Consider the following 21,352-nt stretch of genomic DNA (forward strand, 5'->3'; position numbering starts at 1 on the left):
CCCCATGTTTATCACAGAGGTAAAGCAAGAAGTACATAAACAGAATATTTACCAAGAGTAGATATTTGGTGCTCAGTCTCTTTGCTTGCAAGTTGTTAACCTGGAATGAGTTACTTAACATGTCCTCGAATTATTTTCTTAAAATAAAAATTGATGTTAAAGATTCTATGTAATTCCTAGGATGCTTTTGAGAACATAGATTGTATTAAATGTAATGTACTTTTCTAGGAGTCTTAGCTGTAGGAATAAATATTTGTTATTACCGAGAAAGTGTAAGCTATGTTAATCCCCTGAGGAACAGTTTTGTTTTGGTTTTGCTACAATAAAATGATAATTGGCTCTAGTGAGGTCTCATTTGTCACATCCCAAAACCTCAATGTAGACAGCATAAGTTGGCATGATGCAGTCTATAGAATGAGTCACGTCTAGGCTGTCATTGTGGGGGACAGCCTTTGGGCATCCCATGCTTGTCGTCATGGTGAAACACCTGGGTTTAACAGAGTATTTACTACCTTAAAAACTTTTCTTCTTTTTTATAAAAGAAAAATATCACTTTTGAATTTATGATAGAGAATAGAAATACTTTTGACAGCAAAAATATAAACTCTTTTTATGGAATTATGCATTATAACGTAGGGAGGGTATGCCACTATACAAAATTTGAATTAATTTTTGCAGGACTGGAGGAGGCTTGGGCCTGAGGACCAAGAGTAGCAGGGGAGTGGTGGGTGGTTGCAACCTAGGGGGACACTCGAGAGGAGCAGATACTAGTGGAGAGTGAAGTGAATGTGAATTCCCCAAATGAGGTCAACAGCTGGATCTGTTTATACTGGTCAGGTAAACACAATCATAGCCAGGGGGTCAATTGTCCAAATTAGGATCTGACAAAGAGATTATTACCACAACAGGAGAAATGCCAATCTAATTAACATCAAGGAGAGGAATCAAGGAGATTATAGGAGTGGAAGAGGATGATGTGAAGACAAACACCTACCCTAGCTGAAGAAGGAGTGAGACCGGCCCTTTGTTCCCAACTATTTTGCCAAACCATTCTTTCCTTTTGTCTATCGCCCCACAGCAGAGAATATAGCCCAGTTGCAGAATGGAGGCCTCTCCAAACCTCGTGCATCACCCCTGTAGAGGGCTCACCTCCATCACTGCCCCCTGGGGAACTTGCCCCTGCTAGGAGCCTTTCCATGAGACCACACCTCTTGGCACTTGTTCCTAACTGGGATGCCACTCCTCTCTGCCATGCTCAGAACATCAGAAAGCATAAAACTAGGTCCTGTTTGTCAGCCACCAGGGAATGAGAGTCAGTCACTGTTCTCTTCTGTCCTGTGCAAGCACCAGTGTCTCTGGAACCTCAAAATGGGATGTGTAAAGGAGCATTGTCAGCGTTCTATCCATTTGTCTTCACTGGAGCATTTCCACTTAATAAGCAAAAGCTGGTACTGCAGGTGAGGATTCAGAACCCATCTACTAGAGAAAGTGATTTCATTGATATTGAACAGGACTGACTGGAGTTCGCTTTCCAAGAACTGCTTGGAGTGAGTTGCTTGGAGCTGAGTGTTAGTCCAGTTCAAGTGAAAAATAGCAGGAATTTATCCCATATGCTGATAAGAAAGGACAAAGATGTCTCTCAACTCCAAGATTTCCCACGGGACAGGTTCTAATGGTAAGTGAAGATAATTTTCTGTTCAGAAATGCTGCATCTACACTGACTGAAAACTCTTGCTACGACTAAAGAGCTTCAAAACTGACTCATTAATCCTGCAGCGACTTTTAGCAGTGAGTATTGTGACAGTGTGTGTCACCTCTGGGCCAAGGACTAGCTACTGATATAAATGCCTTGGATGCCGAGCACAGCCCCTGCCAAACTGGGAAGCCCTTGGCCCCCAAGAAGCATGTGGCACACGTCCAAACCTCTTCATGCATGGGGAAACTATTGCTTGAAGCTATGGACAGCTGAGAATCGGTCTGGAGAGGCAGAAGCCAGTGGTTCTATATGCAGTGTCTTTTACTTGCAGAATGAAAGAGTGTTGTCCCAGCTGGAGCTGAGACAGGGTGGAGGCTGTTTCTAGATAGTGCTGTTGACAGTGCACCCGAACGTCAAGATGCGGATGCACTTTTCTTGGTGTTGCATTCTCTCAACTCTGCTGAAACGTGACCTAACCAGAGAAAAGAACTAGGGAAAGCACCGGTACTGGACGAGGGGATTTTAGTGTGACTTGTCGCTGTTAAATTTCACAGAATGTAGATATGAGTGTTGCTTGAGTTAACATATTTGAGTATAGTTACCTAATTTCAAATATGCTGTAAACCGAAAAAGCTTTCCATCTTCCGCTTTTCCCCTTGTCAATACTCATGACTGCTTGTCTGTCTCTAGTCTGCCAAGGCCTAGACAGTCATCTCTGCATTACCTCCGCTTAGTGGTCTCTAGAGAAATCTCTGACAATTTCTGAAAGAGTAATCACTTTTTTCTTTTAAACTTGGAAGTAATTCCGGTCATCTATGTGCTTAATTGCACCATATGATAAGACAATAAACATTGCCCTTCAGTGTTCTCCACTTTCATTTTCTGCCAGAAATGAAAACTAATTTTTGAGACAGACTGTTGCTATTTTAAAGGTTATTGTGAAAACTGAGCTAAAGGAGTGAGTATCTTTATTTTTAGGTCAAAGATAAAGGTCATTGTGAAATTATTGGGATTTTTACACAATTCTGAAATCTTTTGCTGTTGTAAACAAACAATTTCATCTTAGGGATCCCCCACTACCAACACCAATCCACTTAACACAGGCAACTGTGAGTCCACCAGGCTTTGTTTTGGAAAAACAAACACCTCACTGAACTCTTGAGCATAGCATAAGAATTTCTTTTTTATAATGCATTCAAGGATTCTTTTTCTTCAGTCAGTGTCTTTACTATTAAGAGAAACCCACTCTTTTGTTGAAATAAACAGCTTAACTTTGGAAATAAGAAAGAGCACACTCAGAGAAACAGGAGAGCAGGGGTTTGAGGTGAGCGGTTGAACAGCATCCCTACTGTCTTAAGAAGCTTTTTCCCCATAGTGTCGACATTTTCCAGAGAAGCTCAACTTCCTAAGTGGTTAATTTTATTGGGACACTAGGATTGAGAGAGAAGATGCAGAAGATGTCAGTGAATGAGAATGTTGTGCTAAGATAATGGCCTCCTGCTCCGCCTAAATGCTGAGATGAGGTTGAGGTGTGTTCAAGGCCAACTTCATGGAGTCACTCTGTCCAGTGACTTGATTATATTCCACGAATGACTGATGGTGAGTTATTCCCCCTCGTACAGTGTTTGCACAGCAGAGTAAAGGTTATTTATTACCCCCTAACTCCAAAGAGCATTAAAGAAGAAACCTCCCTTGTGTTTCAACTAATCAGTAGCTAGTTTAGCTATATATACTACTGTTTGTTTCCCTTCTTTTTAGAAAAAGTTACATTTATTGACACAATGAAGGCTAGTTCTTTCCTGAAGTAAATAAATTCAGTATTAATTCACATCTAAGTCATAAGTAGGACATACTTATATCAGGAGGGTAAAAGAATTTAGAAACTGTTAGACTTTTTCCCTACGGCCCAAAGGTAATGAATGGGAGTGAGGATTAGGACCAGGTGTGTGTTACTGCAGAATCTGCCATGTCTCCTCTGCACCAAATCACAGAGAAGGCAGCAGCCTGACTCCCAAAGATGTGGGGCAGAAGAGGGAGCCAGGAAATGCTGACCTGCAGGAGAAGCCTGGTACATATTAGGGAAAACCTTAGGTACCGTGAAATATAATTTGATGTGCTCCATCCATGTAGCTATAAATAGGACAGGAGTAGCCGTGAAAATGGATAATAATATACTGAGATACTTCTGGACCAGCATGCCATTGCAGATGACATGAAGAAAATACCCCCTTTGATTATTTTAAAGAAATGAAAGACTCACGAGGGTTTTCTTTACCTCCCCCATAACTACCCAGTGGAATTTAGAGAAGTGGCCTGTAAGAGGACCACTAGTATTCCCAGAAATATCTACGGAGAATATTAGCCAAGTATGGTGGGGACACTTGGCAGAGCTAGAGATCAGAGTCCTCTCCATGTCCCCTTGTCTGTGATGACATGGCAAACATTTGTTCACTGAACGTTTGCTTTTCCACCTTTATGTAAATTGCCTTACTCCTCTCTGATGTTTCAAACCATTCACCCCAACATCTTCCTTAGTCTTTAGCTGAAGATAGTATTTAAGATTGTGGTTTCTTCTATTTTAGTGACTTCAACAATTTTCTTGGGTTTCTCCAGTGTATGCATGTTATTAAACTCTGATTTAGCACCCCGTTTAAGAGGAGACTTTTTGCCCTGACAGCACCTGCTGCCATGATAACAGTCAGGAGAGCTTGGGGGAAGGCTGAGCTCAGATGAAAGCATCCTACGGTGCCAAATTAAGTCCTGACTGGGAAACAGTGTCTGCATGAGCCACCATTGCACCAGGCTCTCCAATGACTCTCTCCATCCTAGAAAACTTGTGTCCAAATGCTGAGGGGCGGCCCCTGAAGTTGTTCCAGGAACTGTTCCCTTGTCCCTCTCTGTAGGATGGGCTGCTACTTTAAACCAGACATCTCAGCTTTCAGAAATACACAAGACTAGAAGTTAACAGGATGTCCTTCTTTCTCCAGGAGGGACCAGAAGCTCTTTGCCAAGGTTAGAGTTTAATGGGGAAGAAGAAAATTGCACTTCTTGGGCATTGTAAGTCACAGGGGTGATTGTGATCCCTGAATTCTTGTCATCAACATGAGGGGAACGCAGAAAATCCTCTCTGGTTTGGATTCTGAAGCCACCGCTACTATTAAAGAAAAAGCCATTCAGTATACTTGTTGAAGACAGGAGGTAAGGAACTCTTTTTTCCAGGGGCTACTTCAATGGACTTTGGTAACAGGGGAGAGAGATCAGGCTGAACTCTGACTACAATAATGAAAAGTGGGGATTTATAGCCAAGAAGCAGGGTCAGAGGTCTCTGGACGGAAAATGGCTAAGAGGTAGAGCAATTCTTTGCTAAGCTGACTTAACAGAATGTTTGCTGAAGGTGGGCCAGGGTGATCAGACATTGAGGGTGGTCAGACCTCCTAAACATCTTCAAGGAGGCTGAGGCAATGACTCATCAAATTCAGTCAGCAGGATTTTTGCGACAACTAGACAAAGCAGAAACAAACACCAGAAGCCTAAAGTCAGAGCCCAGTTGAGAAGAGAGGTCAGTGGAGCCTGAGTGGGCTTTGGTCAAAGAGGGACTTTTTGTCACCACCAGACCCTTGGCCAAGCCTGACAATGGGTGAGTGTCTTCGGGCCCTTACAAATGTCTTCTGTGATGGGCTCCATGGCTGAATACATTATTGGAATTGATAAAGCATCCATGTGTACCATTGCTGGCCTTTGCCCCCAAACCTTGGTGGCAATGCTGCACATATGGACATTTCAGTGAGGCATGTGGAGGAGTATAAAAGCCTGTCTCTTCATTTACAAGGTATATAATGATGAATAAATTCTGAGTTTCTTTATCCTTAAACACAAATTGAGATGTAAAATTTCACGTAACTCTTTGATCGGTGTGTAAGACTAAGTGCCATTCAATGTAAAGCTGCTATGTCAGTGTCCTGTACGATATAGGAAATATTTCCTCTGATGATTACTGAAAAGTGCAAGCTGTGTCAATGCCCTGTGCAACATTTTTGTGCCCTTCAGAGGAACAGCAGTTGATTCAATTTAAGTCTCATTTCTCCAATTCACAGACCACACTCTCAAGACCACTCCAGTTCCAGTCTTTTTCTATAGAACTTTTTATACCTAGGCTGGGGATGATTTTAAGGCTTTTTCTTGGAAATGGGTGAGAAAACTCCTTTCCAAAATCTGTCCACCAGAAGGAGGCCTATCTATGGACAGCTACTCTTATAAGGGGCAGGCTTTTGGTGTTCAGGTCTTTTCTTTGTAGTAAAACACTTGAGTTTACACTATATAGAGAATTTATGCACTTTTCTTTTGTGGTAAGCAGTTTTAAATTCAGGATGAGGAGTAGACTTACCCAGGATAGGAAAGGTACACAGTTTTTAGAGTAGTATATATTATAAACTAGAGCAGACTGCGGGACAGACCTCACATCAAGATATGTAGGGGTTGAGGCCGGCTCCGTGGCCGAGTGGTTAAGTTCGCGCACTCTGCTGTGGTGGCCCAGGGTTCGGCTCTTGGGCGCGGACATGGCACCACTCATCAGGCCACGTTGAGGCAACATCCCACATCCCACAGCTAGAAGGACCTGCAACTAAGATATACAACTATGTACGGGGTTGGGGGGGGGGGAGTTTGAGGCGATAAAGCAGGAAAAAAAAAAAAATGATTGGCAATAGTTGTTAGCCCAGGTGCCAATCTTTAAAAAAAAAAAGGAAGAGTGGCAGCAGTTGTTAGCTCAGGTGCCAATCTTAAAAAAAAAAAAAAGATATGTAGGGGTAAAAACTTGTCACAGTGGAATGAAAAATAAAGAGCCTGAATGGTATATGCATACACACTCCTAGTTATGCAGACACACACATGCATATCTATATATATTATTGTGTGTATATATATATGTAGCGTATTACCATAGTTAATCTTCAAAATATCATATGCAGAAGGAATTCCTATCACGTGGTTAAATGAATACATAAACTTATGAGATGCTGCCCAATGTCCCACAGCTAATGAATTGAGGAAGCAAGATTAGAACTAGGTCTGAGTTTCTCCAGCACAAGGGTCCTCTCTGTAGCACACCCCTTAAGAATAGGGAGGAGCCAGATTCCCTAGGATGTGGGGTATGAGGGAGAACTCAGGTGATGCTGATCTGTAGAAGGAACTGAGAGCATCATGGGAAAATCTTGGGTGCCAGGAGATAGAGGTTGATATGCTCAATCCGTGTAGCCATTGATGAAGCAGGAGCAGGTCATGGTAATGGCTAAACCCAAGTTGAGCTACTTCATGACCAGAGTGCTCTCACAGGTGATATGATGTAGACGGTGAACACCGTGGACAGTTAATAGCCTGCACTTTGAAATTAGATTGAATTTCATCATCTAGTGATGTTTCTGCTTAGTAGCCCTTACTAAATTAAATTTAATCGGATTCATTTCATCATCAGTAATAAATGAACTAGGACTTATGTGATAGGGATGTTATGGGAATTAATAATAAAATGTTTGTAATATCTCCCTCATTTCCTAGCACATGAGCACTGATCCAGATTGGTATTGATTAATTTTCTCTGTGATTTGAAATAATTAATGTTAAAAATGAATATTAATCTACTTTAACTAGTAATAGCTTTTCTATGAAAAATAATTAATTGATTAAAGAATCATAGATCATTTCTTCATTTCATCTTTTGGATAATAAATATATTTTTTTAAATCTTCAAATATCTTTATTTCATCTTACACATAGACATCTGAGTATGCAATTCCAATTTTTTTCCTAAACGTTCTTTATGGCTTTGCTATTTTATAATCAGCTATCAATCAATCTTGTTTTATTTGTGGTGAGGACGCTAAACGTAAAAACTAACGTCTTAACAAATTTTTATGGAGTTGCTGTTCCACAGATATAAAGTTTCAGTTCTGCAAGATAAGTAAGTTCTAGAGATCTGCTGTACAACATTCTGCCTATACAATCATGAGTTGCTTAAGGACAAGGGACGTACTAAGAAATGTGTTGTTCGGCGATTGTATCTTTGTACAAACGTCATAGAGTGTACGTACAAAAAACTATTGGCACAGCCTACTACACGCCTGCTCTGTATGGTACTAATCTTATGGGACCAACGTCATATGTGCAGTTCACCGTTGACTGAAATGTCATTATGTAGTGCATGACTGTAGTTAACAATACTGCATTGCACACATGATCAATATTTCTTCATTAGAAAAGAAAGTTTTACCTTCCTCAAAGCTCTGATCTGGGTCATAGTCTCTGCAGCCAGAGGCCAAATGAATATGGCCTCTTGACTATTTTCAGTATGTGTACTATTAGCTGGATTACACTTTTGGTCCACCTTCAGACTCATTCTTTATCAGGTTCCCTTCATGTACGATGAACATGGCACAAGTAAACACTTTTAGAAGGTCTAAATTTGCCATCATGCAGCCTTTATAGCTTTACCCTCTCTTGTGCAGAAGAAAGGGAAACTTATTAGTTTTTTTGTGCTTGAAATCTTTCTTTTATGGTCAACACTGGTGACTATCGTGACATTAACATGTACTGACATCTTCCATTTCATTGTTTATTGCTTCATAGCCCCATTTGTCTGGAGCCCCTGACAGAACTCTTGATCCTAGGCTGTGGCTATAGGGCCATATTGAGGCCAGGTCAGGACAAAGAATCAGCATCACTGTGCTACCACTCTGTGATACCCACTCTGACTGGTCACCAGCAGTAGTTTGCAACCTGTATGGCATTTTCCATCCATGTGACCTAATGAGACATAAACTGCCAGGATCACCTAGTTTAGCTGGGGGGTACAGGACAGGAGCCACAGCATGCAGGCATGACTGCCTCAGGTGACTTCGTAGTGATGGACCTCAGAGTAGTACAGTAAATGCTTTCCTCTATCATCTCAGCTTTTGAAGAAGCCACACCAGGTGGATGTGTGTGAACCTACCATATATTAGCTCTTACAGTGTATGCACAGACATTGTGATATATTATGTCGTGATAGTAAGAGAAATCATTGCAAATTTACACTTTAAATAAGTTAACCAGAGCAGGTCTTTCTGATAAGAGAACATGTCAAGAGAGAGCTTTCTGATGTATAGGAGTAAGTGAGTCACACTGATATCTGGGGCGACATTCCATGATGAGAAATAGCAGGTGTAAAACTCCAGAGACCTAAGTGGTTTGCTACTTTTTACAATGAGGATGTGTTTTGGCATGGGAAAGAGAAGCAGGAGAGAGAGTAGGTCACACAAGGATCTTGGTAGAAAAGACTTCAGGTCATTCTTTCTTTCCATGAAAATGAAAGACAATATCAATCATTGAACAGATAAGGATGAGATTTGTCATATGACATGAACTAGTGTAAAGTGTTTGAAATATTACGAAAAGTCCTTTTTACCAGGTCGTGAAACTTCCTTCCTTGTTTCTCCACCTTTTCTCCTTCTCTTTCAACATGTTGGTCTTTGCTTGACCTTGATGTCTACACCATTAGTATCATTTTATTCTTACCTTACTTATTCTGCCCCCTTCTACCTTCCCAATCATTCAGGGACCTGTGAGAATGAGGAGCCTCAGAAGTCAGAACAAGTAGCACAGGGAGCAGCTGCAACGGCTTCAGGACACCTGGTGAACATAAGGAGGAGGTGACCTGCCGCATCTGCCTGGAGCTCCTGACAGAATCCCTGAGCCTAGACTGTGGCCACAGCTTCTGCCAAGCCTGTATCACTGCAAGCCACAAAACATCTGTGGTCAGCCAAGAAGGAGAGAGAAGCTGCCCTGTGTGTAGAATCAGTCACTAGCCTGTGAAACTGCTGCCTAATCGGCATGTGGCCAACATAGTGGAGAGGCTCAGGGAGGTCAAGTTTAGTTCAGAGGGGGAGCAAAAGAGATCTCTGTGTGCACCATGAAGAGAAACTCCTGCTCTTCTGTAAGGAGGATGGGAAGGTCATTTGCTGGCTTTGTGAGTGCTCTCAGGAGCACCGTGGTCACCAGACATTCCTCATGGAGGAGCTTGCCCAAGAATATCAGGTAAGACACCAGGATATAAATAAGACAGAGTCGAAAATAGTACTTGATGGGAAATCTCCACGTTGCATTGCATTTTCATTTCCTTGTCAACATAGCCCTAAGCTCTGTGATCTCTTTTCTTCCTATCCTCAGCTTCCGAGGCCTGAAGGACATTTCTGTGCACTCCATCCAATTACAAAAGGATGCCTACAGTACAGACTTTTACTCAGAAGTAGATATTCTTGTACCTTGTCCTAGTAGGTGGAGATTTGGCGTGAAAGAAAAGCTCTCATTACCTCTGTGAAGAGGAAGGTTAACTGGGCAGTTTGGTGGATTGAGATATAAGTTCTTTCCTTCCCTCAGGATCGGGTTTCTTCTTCTAAGACAAAAAGTATCAGTCCTCTTTTGGGGAGAGGATGCTGACTTCCACCACTTGAGTATTCAACAACACATTCATTGCCTCAGGTTTTCTTCCAAGTCATAGATTCTAGTTGCGGTTCTCACAGCTTCTGTAAACTCTAGTGTCTCGAGAGATCAGCCTGATTGCTTCCCCATTTATCATCTCTTCTGATGCTGAAAAAGCCCATATCTTGATTCTGGTTTGATCCCTTTCCCACAGGAGAAGCTCCAGGCAGCTCTGGGGGCCTGAGGGAGGACCAGGGAAGCTGACAGCTTGGAAGCTGATGCCAGATGGGAAACAACTTCCTGGTAGTTAGGAGGAGACACTTCCTGAGGGACTTGGAATGAAATCTTGGCAGGACCCTGGGTGTTACTTACATGGAGCTCCCTTCCTCTTTGTTTCCTGACAGCTGATTTGTCCAAAAGCCATTTGATTAGTCCTCTTCTTTATCTTTTCCCTGAGAGGGGTGGGGGCTAAAATGTGGACATATCACAAATGAACAAATAATTGGAGGGAGGTATTCACGTTGATGGACTCTTTGATGAGGATGGCTAGTGAATTCTGTATTCCTTTCCTTTCTTGTTTTTGAGCCTCTGACTCTTCTGAGGGAAAACATTTGGCAATGGCTCATGGTTCTGTCCTCAGTGTTCAAATTTCGGCACAGGCTGGTGGTGGAGGTGCGGGTGAGAGTCAGAAGTAATGGAGAAAGTCTTGACCATCTTGCAGAGCTGTGTGAAAGCTGAGCCACACTCAGTTATCCAAGGTGGCACAGTATTGGTCTCAATAATGCAAACTTGAGGCCATTAAGTTTGAATGCAATGCAGAAAAAAAGATAGTAAAAGTCAGCTTGCCCAGGAATTGCTCCCCTGCTTCCATCTTACTTCCCTGTGAGAAATCCCCAAATAGAATAATTCTTTTTCTGGCTCCCAGGCTCTGCCTAGAACCTCAGTACCTCTCTCTGTTTCTCATTCCTGAGGAATCAAATACAAAGTGAGAAAGAAAGCGTGCAGGCAGAGTTTAATCAAATGAGAGGTATCCTGGTCTCTGAGGAGCAGAAGGAGCTGCTAAGCTGAAGAATGAGGAGGGAGATAGTCTACGCAACCTCACTGAGGCTGAGAATGAGCTGGTGGAGCAGAGGCAGTTGGTGAGCCCTCTCATCTCAGATGTGGAGCACTAGTTGCAGGGGTGAACAATGGAGATGCTGCAGGTAAGACTTGGGAAGAAGCCCCAGCATCTGAGATCTGAGAAAAATGAGGACTAGTTTCCTTGTCTGTATTGCTCTGTTCTTTCTGGTGGTGACACTAAGGTTCCCTTGGCCCTGCAGTACCCCTTCCTGCATCTATTTCAGAGGTTATTAGAATAATTGACATTGTGGATAACAAGGGAAAATCTCAATTTTATTAACTTATCAAATGCAGTGCAAAAATTTGACTGTGGAGAGAAGATCCATTGTCTGGTGGTATTGTATAGGCACCTATTATCTGTGGTCTCTGTTAAGCATTTATCGGGTACCTCTTCATCATCCAGCTTAGTCACGGGCAAACAAGTGTTCTTCAGATTCAAGAGTGCTTTTTCTTTGTTTTTAAAAAAATGTTTTCTTTTGTTTTTTAAGAAAAACTTCTTTCTCACAGTGTTTTTTTTTTCTTATGCTTTTTGGTGAGGAAGATTGGCTATAAGCGAACTTCTGTTGCCAATCTTCTTTTTTTTTGGTCCCCAAAACCCCAGTATATAGTTGTCCATCCTAGTCGTAGGTCATTCTAATCCTCCCATGGGGCATGCTGCTACAGCATGGCTTGATGAGCAGTGTTCAGGATCCCAACTGGCAAGTCCCGAGCTGCCGAAGCGGAGTGTGCAAACTTAACCACTTGGCCGCAGGCCGGCCCCCCTGTTTTTTCTTTTTTCCTCATATTATGAGTTGAGGTTTTCTCCTTCTTTCTCTTTTTTCTTTTGCTGAAGAAGGTCTGTACTAAGCCAATATCCATTGCCAATCCTCCTCTTTTTTCTTTTTCAATTGAGGAAAATTAGCCCTGAGCTAACATCTGTGCCAGTCTTCCTCTACTTTTTTGTATGTGGGACACCTCCACAGCATGGCTGGTGAGTGGAATAGGTCCACACCCAGGATCTGAACCCTCAAACTCTGGCTGCCAAAGTGGAGTGCACAGAACTCTAACCACTTGACCACTGGGCTGGGCCCTCTGTCTCTATTTTTTTAAAACAATTTGTGAAGGACTGGTATTATTTATCTTTAAATATTCAATAGAATTCACCAGGGAAGCCATCTCATTCCAGGCTTTTCTTTTTGGAAAGCTTTAAAATAATTATTTTTTTTACTTCTATTAGCTTCAATTTGAGTTTTTATGGTTCTTGAGCCAGTTTTTGGTAGTGTAATTTTTTGTAGGAATTTACCATTTTGTCAACGTTGTCTGATTTGTAGACATAAAGTTAATCATAACAACCCTTATAAACTCATTAATTTCTACAGCACTCACAGTAATGTCGCCTCTTTTATTCTTTATTTGGTGATTTGCTTTTTCACTTTTTTCTTAGTTTAGCTATGTTTGGTCAATTTTATTGAGATATTTTAAGAACAGACTCTGCTATTTCATTGATTGTATGTATTTTTAACCTTCCTGTGTCATTTATTTCTGCTCTCACCTTTAATGTTTCCTTTACACATCGTGTGCTTATGTGGGTGCATGTGTGTGTGTGTTGGATTTAGTTTCCTGTTCCTTTTCCAGATTTTTATTAGGTGGAAACTTGGATCACCACTTTGAAACCATCTTTTCTGATATATCATTTAATGATAAATGGATTGTTTTAGCTGTATTCCATATATTTTGATTATTTAGTTCTTATTTTTACTCACTTCAACTTACTTTCAAATTTCCTGTGGGATTTTTTTTGGTTAACTCTTGGGATATTTGAAAGTGTGCTGTTTAATTAAAATATATTTAGTGATTTCTTGGGGCTGGCCCCGTGGCCGAGTGGTTAAGTTCGCGCGCTCCGCTGCAGGCGGCCCAGTGTTCGTTGGTTCGAATCCTGGGTGCGGACATGGCATTGCTCGTCAGACCACGCTGAGGCAGCGTCGCACATGCCACAACCAGAAGGACCCACAACGAAGAATAGACAACTATGTACTGGGGGGCTTTGGGGAGAAAAAGGAAAAAAATAAAAATCTTTAAAAAAAATATATTTAGTGATTTCTTACTTTTTCTTCTGCTGTGGATTTCAAATTTAACTCCTCTGTAATCATAGAACATATATTTTATTATTTGAATCTTTTAAATGTATTGACAATTGTTAATGACCTAAAATATTGCATATCCAGAAAATTTTTCTATATGGATTTGATGAGATTGTTTATTCTGGATTCATTGGGTGAAATTGTCTATAAATGTCAGGTCACTTTGGTTGATAGTATTGTCCTTGTCTTCTATATCCTTGACAGTTTTCACAGAAGCTATTCTCTCAATTATTGAAAGAGAGTTCTTGAAATCTCTATTATTATTGAATTGTCTATTTTTCCTTTAAATCTCACTTCGTCTGAGAAAATTTCAAAGCAAAATTTGTGATGTGTGAGGAAAATTTGAAGCTCTGTTGTTAGGTATATGTACATTTATATTTGTTATATCTTCTTGTCGTACTGAAACTTTAATCAGTATGAAATTTCCCTCTCATTCTCTCATAATATCATCTTAAGTCTATTTTGTCTAATACTGATATAGACATGAGCAATTTTATGATTACTGTTTGTATGGCATATGTTTTTCTCTATTTTTACCTTTTCCCACATTTCTGAGTTTGAATCCAATATATGTCTGTCATACAGAGCAATAACTGAACCTTGCTTTCTATCTAGTCCAAAAGTCTCTGTCTTTTAATTGGGGTATTATGACAAGGACACCTAATGCAATTATTGATATTGTTTTCAAATTTTCCAGTTTGCTAATTGCTTCCTATGTGGCTCCTGTAATTTTTATCCTCCTCTTTCTTCTTAAGAAGCTTCTTTTGTGTTTCTAATAGGAAATTTTAAGTTTTCCTATTTTCTACCTGTGTTTTTTATTTATTTTTTTCCCTCGTGGTTGCTCTAGCGCTTGCAATATGCATGCTATCCTATCATGGTCTCCCTCAGATTAAAACAAACTGAGTTCTAGGAAAATATAGAATTTGCCTCCATCAGTGCTTCATTTCCTTCTGGTAACAACATATACCTCAGAATTTTCATGGTAACTGGGAAGAGGAGTTCTGTATTATTCTGGAATTTATATCATGAGATCTATGTTTCCTTCAAGAACTGAGGATAAAGGCATAGGGAGGGGTCCATAGAGAGGGAAAAAACTAAAATTTGGAGAAGCACATAGACCAGATACTGATGAACAGGTTTAAGCTTCAAAATTCAGCTTTGACTACAAAATGATAGTCGGCTTTACTGAAGTCTCATTGTTCAGATCTCAAATTCCCACTGCAGACAGTGTGAGTTTTCATGTTGTGTGCTGTAGAGAGGGTCATGTCTAGGCTCAGCTTTCCTTATGAGGTACAGTCTTTTGGTGTTTAGTCCTTTTCCTTGTGGTGAAACAGTTGGGTATAACACAGTATTTACTACTTCAGGCACTTTTCTTCTTTAAAAAAAAATCATTTCTAAATAAGGATGAAGAACAGAACTACCTAGGATAGCAAAGATGCAAACTGTTCTTAGAGAAGTGTATATTCTGATTTAGGGCAGGCTATGCCACTGTGCAAAATTTGAATCAAGATTTGCAGGCCTGGAGAAGGCTCGAGCCTGTGGGCCAGGAGCAGCAGAGGAATGGTGGGTGGCCATGGCCTTGGGGGACATTTGAGAAGTGCAGAAACTGATGGCAAGTAAGGTGAATGTGAACTCCCAAGGTCAACAGCTGGGCCAGTTTACACTGGGTATGTAATGCAGTCATGAGCATAGTCTCTTACTTGTTAAAATCGGGAGCTGACCAAGAAATTCTTATGACAAAGGGAGGAATGCCATTCAAATTAACATCACGGAGAGAAACGAGGAAGATCATGGGAGTGGAAAATATTGATGATGATGACAACCTCCCCCAGCTGAAGAAATATTTCGTACTGTCCTTTCTTTGTTCCCAACTCTTAGCTGACTCAGTTTTCCCTTTTAGCTAAAAAGCCTCAGCAAAGGATTCAAGCCACCTGCAGAATGGGGGTCTTTCCACACCTCCTGCATCACTGTCTGTAGATGGCTCTCCGTCATTTATCCCCCATGGGGAACTTCCCCCTGCTAGGACCCTTTCCCTGGGACCACACATCTTTGACACTAGTTCAGAACTGGGATGTGTCTTCTCCCTCTGCCATGCTCAGAACACTAGAAAGCACAAAACCAGGCCCTGTTTGTCAGGCACCAGGGATTCAGAGACACTCACTGTCCTCTTCTTTCCTGCCCAAGCCACCAGTATCTCTGGAGCCTCAAAATGGGATGTGTACAGGATCCGTACTAGCGTTCCATCCATTTTCCCTCCCCTGGAGCATTTCCATTTAATATGCAAGAGTTACTACTCATGGTGAGTATTCAGAAGTTATCTCTTCGAGAAAATGGTGTCATTGAAATTGAACTTGACTGACTTGAGCTCACCTTTCAAGAATTGCTTGGAGGGAATTGCTGTGAACTGAGTGTTAGTTGAGATCAAGTGGAGAACCTCAGGAAGTTATCCCATACTTTGGTAAGAAAGGGCAAAGATATTGCTCAACTTCAAGATTTCCAAGTGTTGGAAATGGTTCTAATGATAAGTGAAAATAATTTTCTGTTCAGAAATGCTGCATCCACACTGACTGGAAGGTCTTGCTACAACAGCAGAGCTTCAAAAATGACTTCATAATACAGCAAGGACTTTTATTACTGAGTATTGTGGCAGTGAGTGTCACTTCTGGGCCAAGGACAAGCCATTGATCTAAATGCCTTGTCTGCTCAGGAAGGCCCCTGGTGCCACTGCACAGTATACACTGACATTGTTCTGCCCAGATACAAAGCCCCTGTTCCCCAAGCAGTGGTGTCACACTTCCAAGATTCTCAGTGCACAAGAAACCTATTGCTTGAAACTGTGAACAGTTGAGAAGTGGCCTGGAGAGGCAGAAGCCAGTGGCTCTCTATCCAGTGTGTTTTACATGCAGAATGTAAGAGAGTTGTCTAAGCAGAAGCTGAGACAGAGCAGAGCCTGTTTCTAGGCCCTCCTGTTGACAGTGCACCTGAAGGGCCTGGATGCACTGTTCTTGGTGTTCCATGCTCCCAACTCTCCTGAAATGTGAACTGACTAGAGAAAAATACTAGGTAAAGCACAAATATTGGGCAAGGGAATTTTGGTGTGACGTGGGGCTGTTCGGTCACACAGAACATATGGACACATTTATCAATGTTATTCGGGTTAAAGTCATTGAGAATACAGTTACCTAATTGTAAATATCTGTAAACCAAGTGTTTCCCTTCCCCCTGCTTTTTCTTTTGTAAACACTCATGACAGCTTCTCTGTCTCCTCTGCCATTACCTGGACTGTCATCTCTGCTTTAATCCCCTTCATAGTCACTAGACGGCTCTCCGTGCTTTCTGAAACAGCAGCCACTTTTTTTGTTTTTTAAACTGAAGCAATCCCTGTCATCTATGGTCTTAAATGCGCCATATGAGAAAAGAACCAACATCGCCAGCCATGTTCTCCACTCGCATTTTCTGCTAGAATGAAAAGCAATGTTTTCTTTAAAGATTTTATTGTTCCTTTTTCTCTCCAAAGCCCCCCAGTACATAGCTGTATATTTTTAGCTGTGGGTCCTGCTAGTTGTGGCATGTAGGATGCCGCCTCAGCATGGCTTGGCAAGCGGTGCCATGATCGCGCCCAGGATCCGAACCAGCAATACCCTGGGCCACTGAAGCAGAACGTGCGAACTTAACCACTCAGCCATGGGGCCGTCCCCGAAAAGCAATTTTTGAGACAGATTCTGTTGTTACTTTAAAGGCCATTGTGATGAATTCAGCTAAAGCAATTAACGTGTTTAATTTTAGGTCAAAGATAAAGGTTATTTTGAAATTATTTGGATTTTTACACAACTCTGTAATCTGTTGCTTTAGAAAACAAATTGATCTGATGGATCACCCCTACCACCACCAATCCTGTTCATAAAGTCAATTGTCAGTCTATCAGACTTTGTTCTGGAAAAACAAACATCTTACTAAATTCTTCAATATGGCATCATAATTTTTTAAAGAATGCCTTCAAGGATTCTTTTCCTCTCCTTCAGTGTCACTGATGTTAACAGAAAAGCCGGGCTCTTGTTGAAACAAACAGCTGAACATTGAATCAGAATGAGAACACTTTGACCAATAGTAGAGCAGAGGTTTGAAGCTAGCTGTTGAAGAGCCTTCCTGCTGTGAAAAGAAGCTTTTTCCCCATAGTGCCTACAGTTTCCAAAGAAATTCAATGTCTTAACTTGGTTTATTTCATTGGAACTCTAGGACTGAGAGAGATGGTGCAGAAGATGTCAATGGAAGACAATGTTGTGCTAAGATAATGGCCTCCTGCTCTGCCTAATTGCTTAGTTGAGATTGAGGTGAGTTCAAGGCCAACTTTATGGAGTGACTCTGGTCAGTGATGGAATTGTATTCCGTCGATGACTGATGGTGACTTATGTCCCCTTGTACAGTGTTTGCACAGCAAAGGTTACTTGTTACCCCCTTTCTCTGAAGTGCTTTAAAGAAGAAACCTCCCTTGTCTTTCAACCAATCCGAAGCTAGTTTATCTAGAGATACTATCCTTTTTTCCCCTTCCTTTTGAAAAAAGTTACAATGTATTAATGTAATTAAAGCTAGTTCTATCCTGGAATTAATAAATTCAGTATTAATTCATGTCTAAATCACTGCGGTTAAAACACTTCCAGACATCTGGGTCAATTAGAGATTCTCAGAAGCAGAGGAGACCCCTGGCTGGAAAAGGAGTAGCTCCAGGGCATTTTCTGGGCTTAGAAACAGGCTAGCAAGGGGCTGTCATCTCCAGTGAGAGATGGGCCAACACTGGTCTCTCTTCTCCTTTAGAAAGTCCTCTGTGGTCAACTGATTCCTGCCCATGGCAGTGGGAGAAGACTACACCATTGCTGGTAGGTGAGTTTGAAGTCTTACTCTACACATTCAGAGAAACAGTTTTGTATGATTTGTGGAATTTCTAACATGGATCTTTTTTAGCTTTATTAACTATGAATTCACCGCCCCTCCTCCACTGCATTTGAAAGCTTGTGTTTGTACTGTATAAACATTCATTGAAATTTTTTTCTTCAATAAATTTTTTTCTGCATGGCTGACTGTTCAAGGATAACAAATAATATTACAATTAAATATCAACTGACTGAAAAGAAAGAATTAGTAGGACTGTAGGAAAAGATGTGTATCTTGGACCTGCTGGATGAAAATGAAAGTGCCTGGCTTGCGATCAACGTAAATATCTGTATGTATCTCTCTGTCTCTATCTCTATCTATTCATAGGAAGACGGATATACACACATACATACACTTGCATATACACATACAGGTACATATGCATGTAATCATTTGTATAAATATATGTATATACATTAACATCATCGTGATTAGACTTTAAAAATATATGAGAGAGAGAGAAATTTACATCAGGAGGTTAAAAGAGTTTAGAAACTGTAGCTATAAATGAGACAGGCGTAGACATGAAAATGGATAATATTATGCTGAGCCACTTCATGATCAGTGTGCTATTGCAGATGCCACGAAGAAAATATGTCCTCCTTTTAGGGTAGAGAATGAACGTTGTAAGTGGATGGTTAAAAGTCTGATAAATAAAGGAAAAGTGATAGGATATATTGGAGTATATGTGGAAGCCGTTTTCTTTAAAACAAATTTGGCCTGACCTTCTTTTTCCACAAAGGCCTGATGTGGTCTGTTGAGCATGTGTTGTACATCTGCTTTAAACATTGGCAATGTCCCAAAGCCGAGAACCCAAAGTCCTTAAAGATAGGGATATTGCCTCCTCATATCAGTATTTCTTTAAGGATAAGCATTTGTTCTCAGAAACTAAGGATTTAACTGCTTTAATTCATCTCATGACCACTGACCCACGGACCGCTGACGTGCTGTGGTCACCATGTGACCCCTGACCTGCTGTGCTAGCAAAGCTTCTCGTGACAGGAGTGAAAAGGATATTCCTGTCATATATGATGTTTGTTCTTTGTTCCAAGATGGGATATAACCACTCTGTGCACCCCACTTCTTCAGAGAGCTTTCTTCTTGGTGGAAAAGTTATCCTGGGCTATCGTCCTCAAATTAGCTCATAATAAGCTCTTCCCAATTTTGATTTATAGATTCGTTATGGATTATTGCATTGACAAGAATGGACTCTGAAAACAGAACAGGTTTCATACAACGATGATACAATCACTTAGGGGCCCTTATCAAATTTACTAATTTCTATGGATTTCAATTTCTCACTTACAAAATAAATAAAAAGAATAAAACTTACCCGATGGGTATATTGTGGGAATTAAATAAGAAAATATTTGTGATATCTTCTGCTATTTCCTAGCACATAAGCATTGACCCAAAGTGATGTCCATTCATATCTCTTCATGGCTTCTTTTCTGACTTGAATAAGTGATTGTAAGAAAGCATATTCATTCACTTTAAAATAATTAACTTTGGTTTATTTCTTGAAATAGGATAATTTGAATCAGAAATCACAATCTTTAAAAATTTGTTTTATCCACTTATAAAATCAGTATTACATTATTATAAAAACAACTTTTTTCTCTTTGACAAATAAAAATGGCAAGCAATAGGATATATTGGAGTATACGAGGAAGCCATTTGGTATAAACCTAATTCGGCCTGACTTTGTTTTTTCCAAAAGGGCCTGACCGTGGCTGTTGAGCATGCTTTGTATATCTGCATAGACATTTCCTATGGCCAGAACAAAGGCCCTTGAGATAAGGGTGCAACTTCCCCTGACATTGCATTTCCTTAGGGATAAGCATCTTTCCTTAGGCTAGGAACTGATTGCTGCACTCACCTTTGACCACCCAGCTCACCTGTGACCACTCAGCTGGAGACAACAGACTGCCACCCTGCTGTGTTCACTGAGACAGAAGACCTACCTGCTGTTTCCATCAATTGCTGTGCTGACAGAGCAGTCTCGCGACTATTGTAAAAGGGACATTTCAATGCTATGTGAAACATCCTCTCTGGGGGTATATAACCACTCTGTGCACCCCACTTCTTTGGTGCCCTTTCTTCCTTCGGAAAGAAAGTCCCCGGGTTATAATCCTCACATTTAAGCTCAGAATAAACTCACCCAAATTTTCAATTATAGATTGGTTATGGATTATTTTCGTCGACATCACCATCTTCTTCTACAATTATAATAGCCTCTGTAACCTACCTCAACATACTAGACTAAAATGTTATTCATTTTCTGTTGCTGTGTAAGCAATTACCACAAATTTAGTGGTAGGCTTAAATTTCAGCTTAAAAGAACACACGTTTATTATGTCACAGTTTCTCCAGACTGGATTCTGGGCACAGCATAGCTGGGTTCTATCCTTTAGGTTCTCACAGGGATGTCCTTGAGGGGAACAGAGTTTGCCACCCCAAACTATGCTTCTTTGGGAGATGGATTATTTTCAAGAAACAGAAGACTCACGAAGTTTTTCTTGTTAATTCCCCCTTCACTGCCTAAATGAATTTAGATAAATTGCCTGTGGGAGGAACAAAGCTATCCACAGAGATATCTACAAAGAATACTGGCCACATGTGGTGGGGGAGACATGGCAGGGCCTAGAGTTGAGAGTCCTTTCCATGTCCTGTTGTCTCTGTAGGATCTGCAAACATTTCTTTACCAAATATTTGCTTTTACATCTCCATGTGAATTGCCTTTCTCCTCTTTGAAGTCCAAAATGCGTAACCCCGACATCCTCCTTTGTCTTTAGCTGAAGATGGTATTTAAGACAGTGGCTTCAGATATTTTAGTGATCTGCTCAATTGTCTTGGCTTTTTGCCGTCTATACACGTCATTAATTTTTTTTTTTATTTTCTCCTATTATTCTGTCTCATGTCAATTTAATTGTTGGGCCAGCCCAGAAAAACCTAGAGGGCCGTGGTGACTTCAAGAATGCCTGGGGGAAGCCTGGGTTCAGATCAAACCATCCTAATGTTGCTCCCAGAAGTCCCG

The 21,352-nt window shown here is 40.9% G+C and overlaps 3 pseudogenes; all 3 read left to right on the forward strand.

The window, feature by feature from the left end:
- Positions 1 to 4: 4 nt before the first annotated feature.
- LOC139084266 (ankyrin repeat domain-containing protein 40 pseudogene) lies at positions 5 to 1,768 on the forward strand (annotated as a pseudogene).
- Positions 1,769 to 8,567: 6,799 nt separating this feature from the next.
- On the forward strand, positions 8,568 to 20,841 carry LOC139084267 (tripartite motif-containing protein 5-like; annotated as a pseudogene).
- Positions 14,960 to 16,000, forward strand: LOC139084039 (ankyrin repeat domain-containing protein 40 pseudogene; annotated as a pseudogene).
- Positions 20,842 to 21,352: the final 511 nt, after the last annotated feature.

This window comes from Equus przewalskii, chromosome 6 (assembly GCF_037783145.1).
Source record: "Equus przewalskii isolate Varuska chromosome 6, EquPr2, whole genome shotgun sequence".
Classification (NCBI taxonomy): Eukaryota; Metazoa; Chordata; class Mammalia; order Perissodactyla; family Equidae; genus Equus; species Equus przewalskii.